At 39.6% G+C, this 19,515-nt stretch overlaps 1 long non-coding RNA gene across 1 annotated transcript in view; it reads left to right on the top strand.

Annotated features, from left to right (window-relative positions):
- Positions 1-10,454: 10,454 nt before the first annotated feature.
- LOC111813304 overlaps positions 10,455-19,515 on the top strand; it is a 17,884-nt gene continuing 8,823 nt past the window's right edge. Inside the window, exons 1-2 of the long non-coding RNA XR_002818604.1 lie at positions 10,455-10,522; positions 17,093-17,103. This is a non-coding gene — a long non-coding RNA (uncharacterized LOC111813304). The remainder of the gene's footprint in view (positions 10,523-17,092; positions 17,104-19,515) is intronic.

The raw sequence follows: 19,515 nt of genomic DNA, 5'->3' as shown, positions 1-19,515 counted from the left end.
ATAGGCATGTGCCACCACATCCTACTTAGATGTCTACAGCATCTTTTTTTTCTTAATGTATTTTTAATGCAGAGCCTACAGGGTCTTACTACACAGATTGGACTCTAGTAAAATCTTCCTGTTTTCATCCTCCCAAGCACTGAGATTACAAGTGTGCGCCACCACACCCAGTCTCAGTCCCTCTCAGTGCACCTTGGGGTCAGGGCCAGCATGGCGCACTGGGGATCAAACCCCAGTCCCTGACCCTGCCTAAGCAGGCGCTTTAGTCTGCTGAGCTAACTGGTTGACCCTTACAGTATCTTTTAATTCTATTAAAACTTCAAGTTTTGATGTCAAATTAACACTTATATTTCTTTATACTGTATATTAAATGACCTTTGAGATAAAAAGGAATTATAGTAGAATTAAGAGACAGGAGGATCACAAGTCTCAGCCCAGCCCATGAAACTGGAGGGGCAGGGGCAGGAGGAATGCTGGGAGGTCAAGGCCAGCCTGAGCTATACAACAAGACCCTGTCTCAAAAACAACAAGTATTTCTAAATAGAAATGAATTAACAATAAAAATTCAGACCATCAAAGCATGATGCAACTAAAACAGTACTTAGCAGGTAGGAAGTAAACGGCTTAACCATAAGCACGTTTCTGGACAATGGCATACAGGTGTCATCCAGGAAGCTGAGGTTGGAAAATCAGGGTAGGAGGCTTGCCTGGGCAACACAGACCTCATGTCAAAATATATGTGAATAAGTAAGTGCAAAAGCTAAGCAATCCATAATGATAGAAAAGGCAACAAAGCAAATACAAAAGATAAAAATAAATAAAATTATAAGCAGGAAAATTTAAACAGGAAACAATCACTGCTAAACAACCAGACTATTTACAAAGTTCAAAGATGATCTTGAAAAGTTACTAGCCAGATCTCAGCATAGATTATCATAAAAGAATATACACTGCACATGAAAATACTGCCTCTAGAACAAAGGAGGAAATAACCACATATAACATAAGAACAAAAAACAAATTTTGTATTTTAGTTTATTTTACAGTATCTTTAATTTTACAGTATCTTTTAATTCTAGGGAAGGGCCTACAGGGTGTTCAGGGTCTTACTACTAGATCTGACTTTTAGTGACCCGCCTGTTTACAGCCTCCCAAGTGCTGGGATTACAGGTGCACCACCATGCCCAGTCTCAATTGCCTCTCAGCGTGCTGAGGGGAGCGCACAGCAGGCCTGGGGATTGAACCCCCGGCCCAAGTCTGCTTGCAGGCACTTTAATCCACTGACCTATTTTGCCAGCCATGAAAACAGTTAATTTTATGAACAATTATACACTAATACAACTGACACATGGACAAAATGTGTAACTCCCTAGAAAATATTAAAGTATCCACAGGTATACACAAAACCAGTAAACACACAAAACCAGTAATCCTGACACTTGGGAGGTTAAGTAGGAGGACTACTCCAAGTTTCAGGACCAGCTTGGACTACACAGTGGGTTCAAGGCCAGCCTGAGACCGTTTCAAACAAAACAACCACACAAGCAAAAAGAAATCAAAATCCAATCTAAAACCTCCCCTCCACAAAAAGTTTAGCCTTAAACACATTTTTAGGGCAATTCTAAGAATTTATTTGAGACAGGTTCTAGTCTCTTTATATGATTCTTTTTTTTTTTTTTTTGTAGAACCAAGGATTGAACTCAGGTCCTTTTGCTTGCCAGGCAATGCTTATTCCACTGAGCTATCTCCCCGGCCCCTCTTTATATAATTCTGGCTGGCCTTAAACTCACTATGTAGTCCAGGCTGGCCTCAAACTCACAGTAATCCTCCTGCCTCATCCTCCCAAATGCTGGAATTACCAGTGCCACCACACCCGTTTCTAACAAATTTATAAATTATGATTCTTAACACAATTTGTTACAGAAAGCTGATGACAGAAATAAGTGAAAACTACCTGGATTATTTTATGATCCTACTGTAACCTTGATTCTAAAACTAGATAAGGGCAATTAAAGAAAATAAAATTATTCCATTTCTTTTTAAATTTATTTACCACAGGGTCTCACTGCACTGCCTCGCAGTGATCCTCTCAGCCACCCAGCACAGAGATTATAGGGCACAACAGGCGGTACTAAGGATCAAACTCAGGTCCTTGTGCTTGCCAGGAAGGCACTTAAGACCATTGAGCTATCTCCCCCAGCCCTCCATTTCACTTATTAATGTAGATGCAAAGGTTTTTAATTTGAAACAACACAAAATGATGAGCAACATGTATCCTCAAACTGCAGGACACATCTGAGAGTCAACACCTGTGACTCCATCAATTTACTAACTACACTAATAGACTAAAGAGTAATGATGTATCAAAGAAATGCCAAAAATAGCACTTCATAGGACTCATAATCAACATAGAGACAAAATCAAAGAACAGATTTCCTTAACTTGGTGTACATTATATCCTCAAACTTACAACAAACATGAAACTTCACAATGGCAACCTCAGACACACACCCCCTCCCCCAAGCTCAGGAACAGCAGCGATGCCCACAGTAGCATAGCACTGGGGTTCCTGGCTGCTGCCAGCAATGAAGAAGTGTGACTGCGAGAACAAAGGACGCTTCCTTCTAGTGCTCCTCCTAGCCTGGTCAGCGCACAGATGACCACAGACAGAAAAAGTTGAGCCTGACTCTGAACTGCACAGCCACATGATCATAAACATCAAGAAAAGCCAGGAGTGGTAGAACAGGCCTCTAATCCTAGACCTCGACAGTTTGAGGCAGGAGGATCACAAGTCCTGCCAGCCCAGCCCATGTAACTTAGCAAAGCCCTGTTTCAAAATACAAAAGGACTTGGCGTGCAGCTCAGTGCAAAGGTCCCATATTCAATATCTAGTACTGAAAAAAGGGGGGGGGGGCAGGTTGGGGAAAGGCCCGAAATAAGCAATAACTGGTTCCTGTTTAAAAGCAATAAATCTGCCAGGTGTGGTGGTGCCCACCTGTACTCCTAGCACTCTGGAGGCTGAGGTAAGAGGAATCCAGCAAGTTCCAGGCAAGTTCCTAGGCTACATGGAAAGACCCTGTCTCAAAGAAAGCATATATACATATCTAATGCATACATGTATATAACACCACAGGACACTACTAAAAAATATAATCAAATCAAATTTGACATTCACACAGGTAGGAGGTAGATGGGATTATTATATAATGAAAATAAAAAGGAATAAATAAGTCATCTAGGGATGGCCAGATAGCTCAGTGGATTAAAGCGGCTGCTTAGGCAGAAGCAGGGGCCGTCCCCTGGACACGCCTAAGACAATGACTGAGATTGGGTGTGGTGGCGTGTGCCTGTAATCCCAGCACTTGGGAGGCTGAAAACAGGAGCACCACTACGAATCCGATCTGTGTAGTGAGACTCTGCAGACCCTATACTAAATACATTTTTTTAAAGGTCATCTATATTGGGGGGCTGGGGAGATGGCTCAGTGGAGTAAGCACCTACCTGGCAAGTACAAGGGCCTGAGTTCAATGCCCGGTTTCACAAAAAAAAAAAAAAAAAAAGTCATCTACAAGCAAATAAAGAGCATGAACTAGGAATCTAATTTTCTTTGTAAGTCCTAATACATAAAATTTAACAAATCACCCTTTCACACTGAAAGGGTGATTTATAAATCTACGTGTGTTATATGTGTGTATGTATGTAGATATGCTTATATACATACTCTGTTTCTGGCTCTCTATTCTACTAAACTATTTGTCTGAAAATAATATATTTGAAATTTTTCTACACCTTTAAAACCCCCCCCCCCAGTCTTGGGGATTGAACACTGGGCCTTGCACATGCTCAACACATATTCTACCACTGAGCCTCCCCACTGCTGGGATTACAGTTGTGTACCACTATGCCGTTTTGGGGCCAGCAAGCATGCAATACCAGGGATCGGACTTGGGACCTTGTGTGTGCCAGGCAGGTGGGGTGCTTAGACTACCAAGCTATCTCCCCATCCCCACTATGTATTTTTAAATCTACACGATTTTCTACATCCCATGAAATATCAGTCACAGATTTGTGTGTCTAATAGATTTTATGTCTAATAGATTTGTGTATCTGAATAGTACCTATATGTAAAATGTAAAAAATTAAAGGCTTAATGACTTGTTTAGGTTTTCTATTTCTTCTTGGGTCAGTTATAATCTATATGCTTTTAACATTACAAATTTCCTTGGCAAGTTTGTTCATAGTATGCATTTGGGTTCTCTCACTCACTCACTCACTCACTCACTACTGGCAATCGAACTCAGGACCTGGCACTTGCCAGGTGCCCAGCCTTCAATAATCTTTTACTAATTTTAAACTCTTTTCTTGTTCTGGTGATCATATTTTTGTTCTTGGCAGCACTCACTTTCCTTTAATTTGTCTTTATAGAGATTCATACATTTTATTAATTTTCTGAATTAAATATTACTGATTTATGTTCTATATAAATTTGATTTTTACCTTCTATTTTATTTGGCATTATTCTGTTGGTCCTTTATTAACATTAAGATATGCACATATGCTTATTACATCAATCTTTATTATTTTCCAAGAAACATATTTAAGGCTATTATACTTCCTAATGAGTTCTGCTTAAGCCATATCCAAGTCTTTTTTTCCTTTTTAATGAGAAAAAAGATAAAAATAACAATAAAACAGTTTCAAGACATGTTAGTATGGGCTGGTGAGATGGCTCAGTGGTCTAAAGCACCTACTTAGAACAAGCTAAACTAAGCAAAGCACAGGGACCACGGTTCAATCCCCCAGCACCACATGCCAGCCAGCCCCGCCCCCTGGTGGGCTGAGCTGGCCACACACACTAAATAAATAAATAAATATGAAAAAAAAAAAAGACATGTTAGTATGACAGTTACAATAATTAATACATTTCATATTGTTGTCCTCCTAGTAGTTATTAGTGTCCAAAATGGAGACATGATGTCTTATCTAAACAATAAATACAAACCTCTCTTCTCATTGAACCAAGAGAAAGTAGCTGTATATCTATCCTGTTTTGTATATACACGTTTTCACACACACACACACACACACACACACACACACACAGAGACACACACACCCCAACAACAACAACAAAATGATCCTTTTATATCCCCTTTTTTGGTTTGTTGTTTTATCAGAGATGGGTGTTCCATTGTTGTTAGAGAAGCTGTATTTGGAGAAGTCTTTTTTTTTTTTTTGCAGAACCAGGGATTGAACTCAGGCCCTTGTGCTTGCCAAGGAAGCGCTTATTCCACTGAGCCATCTCCCCAGCCCTGGAGAAGTCTTTAAAGGACCTTTTCATACTTGATGCCAGATCAAAGGTTGTAGGTACTTGAATTTCAGCAAAATAATCCAATATAGCCCAACAGTCCATAACTATAGTGGGTTATCAGCACAACTAACAATTGCCTGAAGTTGTTGACATGAGCCTTTTACAGCTCAGCATATTAATATAGCTTTACCTTATGCCTCATGGTTACACTTTTCTGCTGGATGGTTAAGACCAAATTAAAGCAAGACCTATATAACTCTAAATGTAATTTTTGCTATCTGATAAGGTCAGTCAAATCCCCTCAGGATTTACCCTGGAACCATGTACAGAACTTTGTGCGTCTTTTGTCAGTGTCAGCCATATGGATGAGTCACGGCCATTGCTTGATATGCAACGCTTTGTTATTTAGCTGCAAGTATTTTAATAATTTCATTTCCTCTTTGATCTAGTAAAGTGAGCTTCTGACTGCCTTTTTGCTCTCTAATTTCACTGTATTGTGATGAAATAGTACAGTGTGTATGATACTGATTGTTTAGATTTCCCTACAGTATGCTTACGGGGTTCTGTGTCTCCAACTGTTGAAGTCTGTTGACCTGTGCCTTGATTCTATTTTTTTTTTGTATCAGGAATCGAACTCAGGACCTCATACTTGCCAGGCAGGCACTATGCCACTGAGCTATATCCCCAACTTAATTCTTTGATGAAATTCTAAATTTTGTACCTGCTTGACTTAAATTTTCCACTATGTTCAAATCCTGCTGTTTTATAATCATGTCTATTTTCTCCTTGCAATTGTAAAAGCTTTTATTTTAAATGGTATTTCAAAGCTATGTTCTTAGATATGTATGAGTTCACGATCGTACTTTTCAGACTGCTCCTTTTACCAGTTTCAAGATTTGCACTTTATCCTACTTTAAGATGTTTACTCTAAATCACCCCAGCTTCTTCTGGTTGTTTTTTTTTTCCAGTGAATTTGTTTTTCCATTTTGTAATTTAATTTTGTTGTGCCTGTTATATGTAATCTGTTTCCATTCATTTGAATTTAATTATTTCAAATGATCTGTTGGATCTGTTAAAATTATACAGACTCACTTTAAGAACACTGACTCACATTCAACTAACCACAGATCAAAAACATTTGGGGGGGGAACTGCATCTGTATTAAACATGGACAGACTTTTATCTTCATAATCACTCCCTAAACAATATAGTATAACAATGTTCTAAGAGCATTTACATTATATTAGGTATAAGCATATAGGGTGTGTGTATAAGTTGCATGAAAACACTATGCCAATGTGTATAAGAGTCATGAGTATCCATGGATTTTTGGTATGAAGAGAGTGGGTCCTGGAGCCAATCCAACATAAATACTTATCGGCAACTGTGATTATTTTCTACCTTTTCCTCAAATAGGAATCACAGTAGTACATAACTACCACCAGGTGGCACCAAACCACAGCCACAGCTTGGACTGATTTAGTTAATCTGAATCCTGGCACCCATTTCACAGACAACTCAGCCTCCTATGTGCAGAAGGACCAAGGTCATTTCATTAAATTCATACTAATGCCACACTACAAAGGACTTGAATTTATAATGTATTACTACCTATTTGGAAATCCAATTGTAAATTGCAGGTGTCTATTAAAAAAAAAAGGAAATAAAGGAGAATGGGAGGCTACTATAAATGTGATACAACAGTCCTGAGATTGAAGAGTATCAGCCAAGGCCTCTGTCTCTCTCTGGTAGTATTCAAAGATCTAATAACCAGGAATTAGAAACTGAAAAACCTAAAGGAAATAATGTTCAGAAAGAAGAGGCAAATATGAAACCAGGTGGAGGTAATAAGAGGTTTAGATTACTGGGAGAGTAAAGAGCACTGTGGCTACAACAGTGGATGTATGTTGAGAAGGAATGTATTTCATGAGAACTGAATGCTTAAGTTGAGGCTGTGAAGCCCTGTTTACTTTCTGAGATTAAATCTGCACTTCTACCCAAAAAAGCCTTCAAGTTATTTAGCATCAGATGCCAAGTATGAAATGTTTTAATATGTAAAGCCTTCGGAACAATTCCTGGTACAGTAAAGAAACTTTATACATTAAGGTTTTGTGGAAGTTTTCACTATTATTGTTAGTACTGTTTCTAAACAGATGACAGCCAAATGTTTTGGTGTCTTGAAGGAGATATTTTTTATTTATTTTTTATTTATTTATTTATTTTTAGATATTTTTTAAAATCCTATTTTTGGGGGCCAGGGAGATGGTTCAGTAGAATAAGCGCCTGCCTGGCAAGCCTAAGGGCCTGAGTTCAGTCCCTGGTTCCACTAAAAAAAAATCCTGGGGGACAACCCACTCAGGCCTCCCTCCTGTCCCTCTCTCTTGGACAGAAGCTTTCTTTCTCTCAATAAATCTATTCTGCTCATAACCTCCGTTTGTTGCCAAAATTCATTCTTCAGTTTTAGAGAACACGAACTCGTCCAGGTCAGGTCAGGAGATCATTTTTCCCTATGTCATTTGGAGGTTCCCTGTGTCATTTGGAGGTCACCCACCCAAGATCAGTTTTTCTCCCTGTATCATTTTGGAGGCTTCCACCGAGATCATTGGATGGAGGTATGAGTTTGCTTTTCTTTCATAAATTCTGGATTGAGACTTGCTTAGGTAACAAACTTTTATGCTTAAAATATTGGTATGTCTTTGCTCATTGCTCATAATTGTTCATATGCTCATTATTGTTCATACTTAGCCTCATACAGTTTTGTTTCACATAGTACTGTTAAAATTGTTTATAATTGCTTATGCTTTGTCTTTATGTGGTTTTGTTAAAATGGTCAAAATGTCAGTAAATCTAAGTTAAAACATGGAAATGTTATAAGGTTATGATATTTCTTTAATGGGACATTTTATGACTGTTGTGTACTTGTGCATGTTGTGTTTGAACTAGATGCTAAATGTACTGGTATTCCTTGATTTTAGACAGTAGCACTAAAGAGAATAAAGTTATGAAGCCTCCTAGTGGATTTTATGCAAATTTCAGTAAAATGGGACTTTTCGCCAGCTCAGACTTAGAAAATATACATGCCTGTATATGAAACATGGGACTCCTTTTGCCAGTTAAATGACATTAGGTCGGCAACCATTCTTAAAGAATTGGAGGACAGGTTTCACTGGGATAGACTGGTTCTGATCCCCTTCTACATGCTAGAGGAAATGTCATGCCTGCTCTGTTTCAGTTTCCTATCTTTGACCTTACTCCTACTTTTCCCACCTGTTTGTACTTTCCTTTTTAGAGGCATGTAAAATTAGGAAAATTCTGAGCTGGTGAGATGGCTCAGTGGTCTAAAGTACCTACTTAGAACAAGCTTGGCAAAGCATAGGGACTGCGGTTCAATCCCCCAGCACCACATGCCAGCCAGCCCTGCCCCCTGGTGGGCTGAACTGGCCACATACACACACACACACACACACACAAATAAATAAATAAAATTAAAAAAATAATAATTAGGAACATTCTGACTGTGCCAACTAAATGAAGCCCTTAGAAGATGAGCATCTGTTAACGTCGAAGACAGGGAAGTCATTTTATTTTATTTTATTTTATTTTAATTTTTTGGTGGAACCGGGGATTGAACTCAGACCCTTGTGTTTGCCAGTCAAGTGCTTATCCTACTGAGCCATCTCCCCGGCCGGGAAGTCATTTTAGAAAAAGGATACATACCCTTTTTCTGGGTCAGATGAGACAAAGAGGACTATGCCCATGCAGGAGGACACATACAAAAGCCATAGTCCTGCTTAGTGTTCTGGGCAGGTCTCCTTTGGGAGGCTAAACCTGAGACATAGTGGGGAGAACTGACTTCTGGGTGACACCAGAAGGAGTTATCTCCAAAAGCAGCACATTTATGGGACCAAAACGTATTTAGTGTGAGGGATGATTCAATCTTTTCTCCTAGTCCTAATCATTTAGGTGCATAAGAGATAAGTAGTAGAGGGCCGGGGAGATGGCTCAGTGGAATAAGTGCTTCCCTGGCAAGAGTAAGGGCCTGAGTTCAATCCCCAGTTCCACACACACAAAAAAGAGGTAAGTAGAGGAATTTAAAGCCTTTAGTGTAAAGTGCTAGGTAATCTTCTTCAGGCTTTTAATTATCCCTTATAGAACTTGGACTAACAGTGGTTACTCTACCAGCTAGTAAATGCTCTTAGAGCAGCTGCCACTCTTTGAAGCAGAGGACAGGTTTCCCCAACCGTTCTTTGGTGAATCCCCATTGAAGCCTATGGCTGATGGAATAGTGACCAGAGAAACCGCTGGATTCCTTTCTGGAGACTGAACTCTGGTTGTGTGAGCCAACAGAAACTGAAAATACCTGAAGGGTTATGGCCATACCCGAAGGTTTCTTGGTGGAAACTGGCTCCTGACCACTGAAAGACCTCCACTTACCTATTGTACTTTTTCTCTCTTTTTGCTAGTAAACTAGGAATTTTACACGAGCTTTCCAGTAGAACAATTTAATGAGTCACTCTTTGAGAAATTAGGCTGAGGGAGCTTGCAATAGTTTACACTCTACAGTGGCTACCAGGGGAAGTTTACATCTGTGCCTTATATGTTAACAAAGTAAGAAATTTTTGCTAGCTGTATTGTGTTTTTACCAAAATGTAAAAAGTGATTGTTAAATGACTGTTTCACCTGTGAGTTTCAAAGTTAAATCTTGTCTAGTTCTAAAAATATTTACGTGTCTGAAGACTTGGCTCAGTGCACAGGGCCAAATCCTTGCAGTCAATGGTTCTATCTAATCTCTAAAAGTGATCTTTGTAGCCTGAAAATTGCGCACTTCCAATTAACCTTTTATGCCACAGTTATGCTTCCTTCTGTACACATTCCTATCACTGGACCAATTGTAGCTGTTAACTTACAAATATTCAGTAAGAGTAAGTGAAGGGTTTGTGAGATGTTTCAGGACACAGGAATCACGCACCAGTTCGAGGGTAGAGAGGCTGGTGGGAACTTGTCTCCCTTCTCTCCAGTAGGAGCATCCACCTGCTCTGGAGAGGGCTATTCAGGGACGGCTGGGTGGAGGAATCCATTAGAAAGAAGGTGGGGACACCCAGGAAGGTAATTTCTATTGAATTCCAGGTTATCTCACAAAGTCTCCTACTCCTTTAGAGTGTTTCATTAGGCACTGGAAGATGTTTGATCCTTACATGCTGAAAAAGAGCTGTTTAATCCAAATAGAAAGCAGAGGGAAAGTATCAATTATGATGCTGTTTTATAACTAGAAAGATGATGTAAAAAACTGGTAAAAATGTCTCATGTTCAGATTTTGTTTACATTAAGAAGGTTATTGTCATTTAAGTTTTGAAATGCAGATGTGAGCAACAGGAGAACCAGGCAGTTCAGCCTTGCCCACCATTGCTGAAAGTAAGGTTTTCCCTATTTGCCTTTCTAGTCTAGAGGGTGTGGTCTTCTAAAACAGCTGTAATTCAGGCCTCTACAGGGCTACAACCATTCTTAGCTAAATCTATGCAAGCTTTTCAAGGACAATACCTTTTAAAGAAGTAAAGAGGCATTTTGGAACTCCCACAGTTCATGTGCCTTAGATGACTCTGACAAGTACATTGATGTCTTTAGACAATTTATTTGGACTTATGAACTAGATTGGAAAGATGTAATGTTAATCTTTTTTTTTTTTTTTGTGGAACTGGGGATTGAACTCAGGCTCTTGCCCTTGCTAGCAAAGCGCTTATTCCACTGAGCCATCTCCCCAGCCCCTTGTAATGTTAATCTTGAACCAAGCTTTGACTTTTATGAAAAAGCAGGCAGCATTACAAGCTGCCATAGTCATTGGAAATAAATATCATATTGTTAATTTTAAAAAGCCAAGAGATAGTCAACCAATGGAACTTCCAGTTCCCACTGGAGACCAAACAGTCAGATCCCTGGTGGGCTAATAGGCAAGAGACTGAAAAGACATTTTCTTTCAAGTGTATATTCTTAAAGGTCTAAAAGAACTAGAACCAAGCCTTCTAGTTATTTTAAATTTTAGCTATTTACCAGGAGAAAGATGAACACCCCTCTGATTTCTTAGAATGTTTAATAGAGGCACTGGTAAAACATACTTCCTAAGATGTTAATTCAATAGAGGGGCAGATGACTCTTACAGATAAGTTAGTTACTCAGTCAGCTCCAGATATTAGACAAGAGCTAAAATGATAGCTTTTGCTCCGGACAACTCACTTGGTACTTTAAAGGACACTAAGGAAACAATTTCCTATAACTGGAACTAGGAGAAAACCAAGGAGAGAAAGCAAAGATCAAAATGGCTGCCATTATTACAGCCTCAAAACAGACCCTGGGCCGGGGAGATGGCTCAGTAGAATAAGTGCTTGCCGAGCAAGTGCAAGGGCCTGAGTTCAATCCCTGGTTCTGCAAAAAATAAAAATAAAAAAAAAAAAAAATCATAATAATAAATAAAACAGACCCTAAGTCTGATACTCTGGGCTTCAAGAAGCGCTTGACAACAATGTGGTTCATCTGCTGATGAGGTTCATCTGCTACTGCTGTCAGAAGCCAGGCCAGCATAAGAGGGACTGCCTAAAGAGGCCCACAAGCCATGCCCTGACTGCCAAGGTAGCCACTGGAAGAGATTGCACTCTGAGGCGGAGGCCTCAGAGCTCTGACTCGGCTTCCCAGGTGGTCCAGTAGGACTGAAGAGCCCTGGACCTGCCTCTTCCCTCTGGCAGACTGTTATCTCTACCTGCCATCTCCACAGAAGGGCCCTGAGTAATCATGACTAGAGGAAAAAACCCAGCCTACTGCTGGAAATTGGCACAGGTCTCTTTGTCTTTCTCCAACCCTGATCTTCCTTCCAGTCACTGTACCTGAATAAAAACAGACTTTAGAAGACATCTTGCTTTAGCTGTAACTGAGAGAATGCAATAACTAATTATTATGCTAAGAGTAGTTTTTACAAATGGAATATATTGTTATTCATGTACAAGATTTAAAAGGTATTTCATTGGTTTAATCTGACTGAATGCTGTGTATTTCATGATAAGTATATGAGTTAACCTGGTTGATTTTTGACATAATGCAAGTGTTTCATGTTGACAGTAAATAGAGGTGTGACCTCTCTTAACTAAAGCTAGAGAGACTTATAGCAAACTGTCAGACTCCATAAAAGAAGGGTATGCAGGAATGAATTTGTTTGAGTTGAGGTGTTTCATAGTAAAAAGGATACATAGGGGCTGGGGAGATGGCTCAGTGGAATAAGCGCTTCCCTGGCAAGCGCAAAGGCCTGAGTTCAATCCCCGGTTCCGCAAAAAAAAAAAAAAAAAAAAAAAAAAGGATACATAATGAAATTATAGACGAAAATGAGAGTAGTGATACTAACATCCTGCAGGAATGAAGGCCAGTCAAGAAGACAGGGAAAAGTTATGCTTCCCTGGATCCAGACAGAGAGAAGGGACATTTCAAGCAAAAATGTCCAAAGCTGCTAGAGGAAAAAAGTGTTTATGATGGAGTCAGAGGAAGATTCAGATTGAGGTGGTCATGTGTCTTCCTGCTCAGCCTGAGGGAACCCATGTTAACTGCCAATATAAAGAGAAAGCCTGTGAAACTTTCAATAGATACTTATGCAGATTTGTCAATAGTTACCCAGCCAGTGGCCCACTTGCAAACTGGAAAATAGTGTTTTCCCTAGGCCCAGCAATTCATGTGCCTTAGTAATAACAGGAAAGGAAAGGCCAGTTTGTTTGAAACACCACACAATGGCCATAGAAGATAAAAACGGGATTAAACCTCACATTTAAGAGATCTTTACTAATGGACCTACAAAAAGTTCTAACTCATCTTTTTCATAATTATCCTATTGTGATTATTTGACCCTTAGGTGTTTAACTGTTTCTTTGGCTTTGTCTTCTCCAGATTCAAAGCTATATGTCTACCCAAGATAAAAATGCCTGGTGTCTATTGAGGGCCTTTAGATGGAACCTCTGGAAAGAATCTCTAACTGCTGGTCAACAACTACGACCCCTTTCAGCCTGAAGAAGCCAGAGCGGTCATCACCCATGGTTCCCTCACGGCAGTACGGGTTACTTCTTCAGAGGGAGGAATGTTTCAGGCAGCCAAGTTAGATAGAAATATTATAGGCAGTCAGATAGGGCCAGGCCTTCGAGGAGACAAGATGGAAGACAAGGTAACCTTGCAACTTGGAAGAGACAGACACTCCCATATGGGCCACATCTCAAGACCAAGACAAAAAGAGAAAACACAGCCACATACTTCCCTAGGGATGGACATCAGGGATTGATATTCTAAATAGGTATCAATCACCTTGAAAGAGCCCAAATGAGTCACTAGTCCAATCCCCAACAGGAAGAGACCCTGTACTCGCTTCCCTACCCCATTTGGTTCTGGGCGTAATCAACTCTACCTGAACAATGGTGCTTGTAATCTCATTGGTTGACCATAGTTTTGTCCAACATAATAATGTCTACGTGAGTTCCCATGTTCTCCACCACCTTAGACCTGCCTCACCACATAAGGTTGTACTCTATAAAAGTCCCTGGAAGAGAGAGCTTCCTGGGGACAATCTGTTCGGAACCCATCCTGATACTCTCTTGGACAGGAACTTTCTTTCTCTCAATAAATATATTCTCATTTACCAAAAAAAAAAAAAAAAAACCTTTTTTTTTTCCTACTTGTAATTAGAACTCACTGACAAGATTTTTTTTTTTTTTTTCTCCGAATGCCTTCAGGGCATGATTGGCTGGCTTGAGTTGTGGGGATCGAACCACAGCAACCTGAGCCTGACTACTTTGTTGAAGCAGCCACTTAAAGAACTGAGCTAAGGGGCAGGCCCCCACTGACAAGATTTTAGGCAAGGGAATATCATTATTGCACTTATGAATAAACTGACATGCTTTAGTAATGGCCTGAGAGGAGAGAAAAAAAAAAAGACTAGAAAAATCTTTGCTTTTTCCAAATGAAATTTTATCTATCTTTCCAAACTCAACTGAAATCACAACAGCCAATTTCTTCCTCCCTTTACAACATTGGTTTTATTTAAATCTTAGGTTATAAAGAACTATTTCCTTATGTAAGTTCTCTACAACAGAGCAAGCTCATTTAGAGCTGGAGCTGCATCTAATTTATTGTTCTTATCCACATAAAAAGAATAGAGCACTATGTACACCTCAGGTAGTCTCAAGTAACCCCATTAGTGGTTCTCACCCAAAATGCTCAGGTTCCTGTTTTTTTGTTTGGTTTGGTTTTTTGTGAAACCAGGGATTGAACTCAGGCCCTTGCATTTGTGCCAGGGAAGTGCTTATTCTACTGAGCTATCTCCCGGCACCCCTGTTCTTCCTTTACAGGCATTAGAACTCAGTCTGCTTTCCTTTTTTCCTTTCAGTAATTCTATGTTTTGACGTTCTGTTTTCTTAGTTAATGCCAGCATTAACTAAGCATTAACTGGAGTTTCATTATCTATTCTAGCTCAGTGTTGTTTCATTTGTTTGGTGGCCCTGGGGGCTGACCCCAGGGCCTCAGGCTTGCTAGGCTAGCACTCTATCCCTGATGAGCTACATCCCCTCACTTTAGGATTTATTTCTTCCTAGCCAGGGTGCTGGTCTATTGTGCACTCTGGCCTCCCATCTTCATCTTGCTATCCCAGCCCCTCCAGTAGCTGGAATTACTGGTATGCCTCACTGTGTCCAGGTTAGCCTCTCCATTTCTTGTGGCCTCCAAAAATGAAATACATAGGAATTATTTTGTTAAAGTATTTGCTACTATTACAGAGAAACAAAGAGAAAATTAAACACAGATGATTTAATAAACAAAATATATTATTTTACTTTAAACGGTGGTCTCAGTTGTACTGCCTGACTCCTTTGTGAATTTGCAGAGTGAATGTCCTACATTATTTACTAAGATCTTCCTTATCCTGTGGAGGTCTCTCTCCTAAACACAGGCATAAGCACAATATGATACTTAGAGTAAATAACTGATTGGCACCTCTTGACTAAGCTCGTAATGATAGCATTGGAATAAAAAACAAATATGAGGGGGCAGGGAGATGGCTCAGTGGAATAAGCACTTCCCTCGCAAGCACAAGGACCTGAGTTCAATCCCCGGTTCCACCAAAAAAAAAAAAAAAAAAAAAAAAAAAAAATGATGCCTGCCTTCCTTCCTTTCTTTCTAGTCAAGGTCTCACTGAGTAGCCCAGGCTAGCTTCAAACTCACAACTATCCTCCTACCTCAGTCTCCTGAATGAGGGTCTCAATGAGTAGCTCAGACTAGCCTCGAACTCACAACTATCCTCTCACCTCAGTCTCCTGAGTGCTGGGATTACAAGGGTGCGCAGTCATACCCGGCTACAAATGTCTTTCTGCCAAACCTGTTTTTCCAAGCAAAGGGCTAATGCTTCATGCTATAAAACCTAAATAGATTACTAACTGTAGATCAGTCCACAGAAGGACAAAAAAAAGAAAAAAATCAAAAGGATGGTGAAGTTTATTCAAGAAAGCAATGTCTCAAAAAGGAATTGCTACTTTTAAATTCTTTCTTGAACCAAATGTTTGGTTTTCTCTTTAAAATATTTTTTTCCCTTTTAAGTAATTATTTTAAACCTTGATTCTCTTTTCTGAGAAATAACTTTTTTGGGGAAAAGGTGATATATGAAAAAAAAAAAGAATTCATTGTACTATATTGGGTTATTTTGCTGAATTCAAGTACCTACAATATTTGAAAAGGCAGCAAGTATGAAAAGGTCCTTTAAAGACTTCTCCAAATACAGCTTCTCTAACAACAATGGAACACCCATCTCTGACAAAACAAAACAAAAAAGGGGGATATAAATGAAGGACCATTTTGTAGGGGGGGGAAGTGTATATACACACACACACACAAACACACACACACATATATATGCACACAAAATAGGATATATAGCTACCTTCTATTAGTTCAATGAGAATAAAGGTCTGTACTAATGTTGTTTAGACAAGATATCATGTCTGCATCTTGTCCTCTGAATAATTACTATGAAGACAACAATATGCACTGTATTAATTATTGTAACTATCCTGCTAACCTGTTTCATTGCTACTTTTTCTCATTAAAATGAATAAAAAATAAAAAAGAATTCCGAGTTTCCTAATAATTTTGTTAAATACCATATACAACAAGAATCTTTTTTTTTTTTTAATATATTTGGTTATTACATGGTATCACTATGCAGCGTGGACTCAGTGATTCTCCTGTTTTTCAACCTCCCCAGTACTGGGATTACAGCCATGTGCCACCACGCCTGGACTCTGTGTGTGTCCGGCTCAGCCCGCCCAGGGGCAGGGCTGGCCTGGCATGTGGTGCTGAGGATTGAACCACTGTGCCTGTGCTTGCCTAAGCTTGCCTGAGCAGGCACTTCAGACGATGAGATATCTCGCCAACCCCAAGAAGTGTCCTTTTGCCAGTGGGCATGGTAGGGGTGCATGCTGGTACTCCCAGCACTTGTGAGACTAAGGCAGGAGGATCACGGCGAGTGTGAGGCCAGTGCGGGATACCTACTAAGTTCAAGACCTGCCTGAACTACATAGAGACCCTATCTCAAAAAAAAAAAAAAAAAAAAAAAAAACAAAGATGTATCTCTTTGCTAAATAGATGGGGGAAAAAATCTTTTCTTTTTGATGTAAAAATTTCTAGGGTTGTAGTGATAAGCAAATAAAGTTTTGGCCAATTAATAATCCTTTGTTTCAAATGTGTAAGTTCTGAAAACTAACTATCACTACCCAGTCTAAAATGAAGTATATAAAATTATTTTTAGTTAAATTAAAAATTGGTCATTTTAAAGTAGGATATGTATTTTTGCTGACTTACAAGGTACACAGAATAAAACCCAATTTGACAAAATAAACTTTAAATGTGGAGAACATGAGTTCTTTACCAAAACTTTTCTATATTCATAATGTCTATTGCAAAAAGGATATGAACCATGTTGTCTTCTCTTGATATACTCATTAACAAAAAAAAATGGACATATACAAAAAAATCAGCCCTATTTTTCCTCATAATCCCACTCTCAAATCATAACTAACCACTGCAGACAGGGTGGTCTATTCTGATATTTCCATGAACAGGAAAAAAACTCATTCTAATTGTATATGGTTTTGTTTCTATGCATTGTACAATGATGAGATTTAAGAATGTTTAATTTAGGGGAGTTGGCTCAGTGGAATAAGCACTTCCTTGGCAAGCGCAAGGGCCTGAGTTCAATCCCCGGTTCCGAAAAAGAATGTTTAATTCTACATAACCTACTCCTTTGCCCTACACCCAGAAGCCTTAACTCTCAGTCATAGCCCCAGGATGTAACTTACATGTGCCCTACCACAGCAGCAGTAACATTACACTTACTAGTATTCTCAACTGTACCTACAGCCACACAGAAGGGGAAAAGGAAGACATAATCTTGTGCTTTCACTACCTTAAAGTTTGAGATCAACCTGGAAAATGGCAAGATTCTATTTTGCAAAAAACAAAACAGCTGAGCGTGGTGACACAATGCTTGTAACTTTAGCCCTGGGAGGCTAAGGCAGGAGGATCACTGCAAGTTCAAGGACAGTCTGAACTACGCAAGACCCTATATCAAAAATGTTCTGGTCCAGCAGTCTGTATTGTAAGCCCTTCATATAATTTTAATTATGCTCAAGTTTGGAAACTCCTGGTCATTGCAATTTTTCTTGTGGAGATACAAGAGATCTAAAACTAACCTGAAGGTCACAAAATACTGAATAAACCTTTAAAAAGTATGTTATATGCCAATCAATTAAACAACATGAAAAACACCATGTTTATTTGAGAACTCTTTTCCCTCAAAAGTGTAAAATCATACTGAATATACAACATATCTAAAATAGCAGAGCCAGCCAGATAGCTCAGCCAATCAAAGCACCTGCTTAGGCAGACGTAGGAACTGGGGTTTGATCCCAGTGTGCCCTGAAGGCCCCGCTCCCAGGGTGCACTGAGACAGCAACTGAGACTAGTCATGGTGGTGCGCGCCTGTAATCCCAGTGCTTGGGAGCCTAAAAACAGGAGGATCACTATGAGTCCTATCTGTGTAGTGAGACCCTGTAATAAATACAGAAAAAATAATAAATAAATAAGTAAATAAGTAGACAAAATAGCTTTTAGAGCTCTACCATGGGTCATTAAGAGAAAGAGAACAGAAATCCAGGCAAGATGTGGAGGAAGAAAGCATGAAAAGGTGCACAAACTGGGAACACACAGCACCTCCACTTGAAGTAAAATACAAGCCACAATAGTTTAACAAGTTCTGTCACTATATGGCAAAAATAAGTATTTCCTAGCTCTGCCTTAGATTTAATTACTTCACTCACCAAGAAGCACATGCACTGTCGCACAGCAATTTAAGACAGTCTGCTAACTATCTTCTAATATAGTCCGTCCCTTACAACAATAGGTATTTACTTTATGCATTTAAAAGAGAAGAGTCATAGACTTTGCCCTATGGCCAAAGAGGCTCACAACACAAAGACTGAAAGTCTGCAAATATTAAGTGAAGAGCCAAGGGAAAAGTGCTCTTGATTTCTACATGAGCAGCATCTCAAGAATCTAAGGACCCTTCAAGATGAGACCCACAGCACCTGCCCTGCCCCTCTCTATCTCCCCAAAATATATTTGAGTTTTAAAAGCCCCTGTTAAAACGAAACATCACATTAAGGGTAATACAATCAATAGTTGGGGGCCAGCCAAATAGCTCAGCAGATTAAAGCACCAGCTTAGGCAGATGCAGGGACCGGAGTTTGATTCCCAGGCCTGCGGAGCCAGCCCCACCCCTCAGGCATACTGAGACAGTGATTGAGACTGGGCATGGTGGTGGGCACCTGTACGCCTAGCTCTTGGGAGGCTGAAAACAGGAGAATCACTATGAGTCCGATCTACATAGTGAGACCCTATAGTCCCTGCACTAAATACAATAAATAAATAAATAAATAAATAAATATTTATAATCAGTAGTTGGCAACTATAATGAATAGAGACATAGACAGCTTTACCACTTAATTTGGGTAATTTTCACATTTTGGAGTTATTAAAAAGCCTCCCAGGGGCTGGAGAGATGGCTCAGTGGTCTAAAGCACCTACTTGAAACAAGCTTGGCAAAGCACAGGGACCACGGTTCAATCCTCCAGCACCACATG

This window comes from Octodon degus, unplaced genomic scaffold, assembly GCF_000260255.1.
Source record: "Octodon degus isolate 3935 unplaced genomic scaffold, OctDeg1.0 scaffold00180, whole genome shotgun sequence".
NCBI lineage: Eukaryota > Metazoa > Chordata > Mammalia > Rodentia > Octodontidae > Octodon > Octodon degus.
Note: the sequence above shows the minus strand (reverse complement) of the source record. Positions and strands in the feature narration are given on the sequence as shown.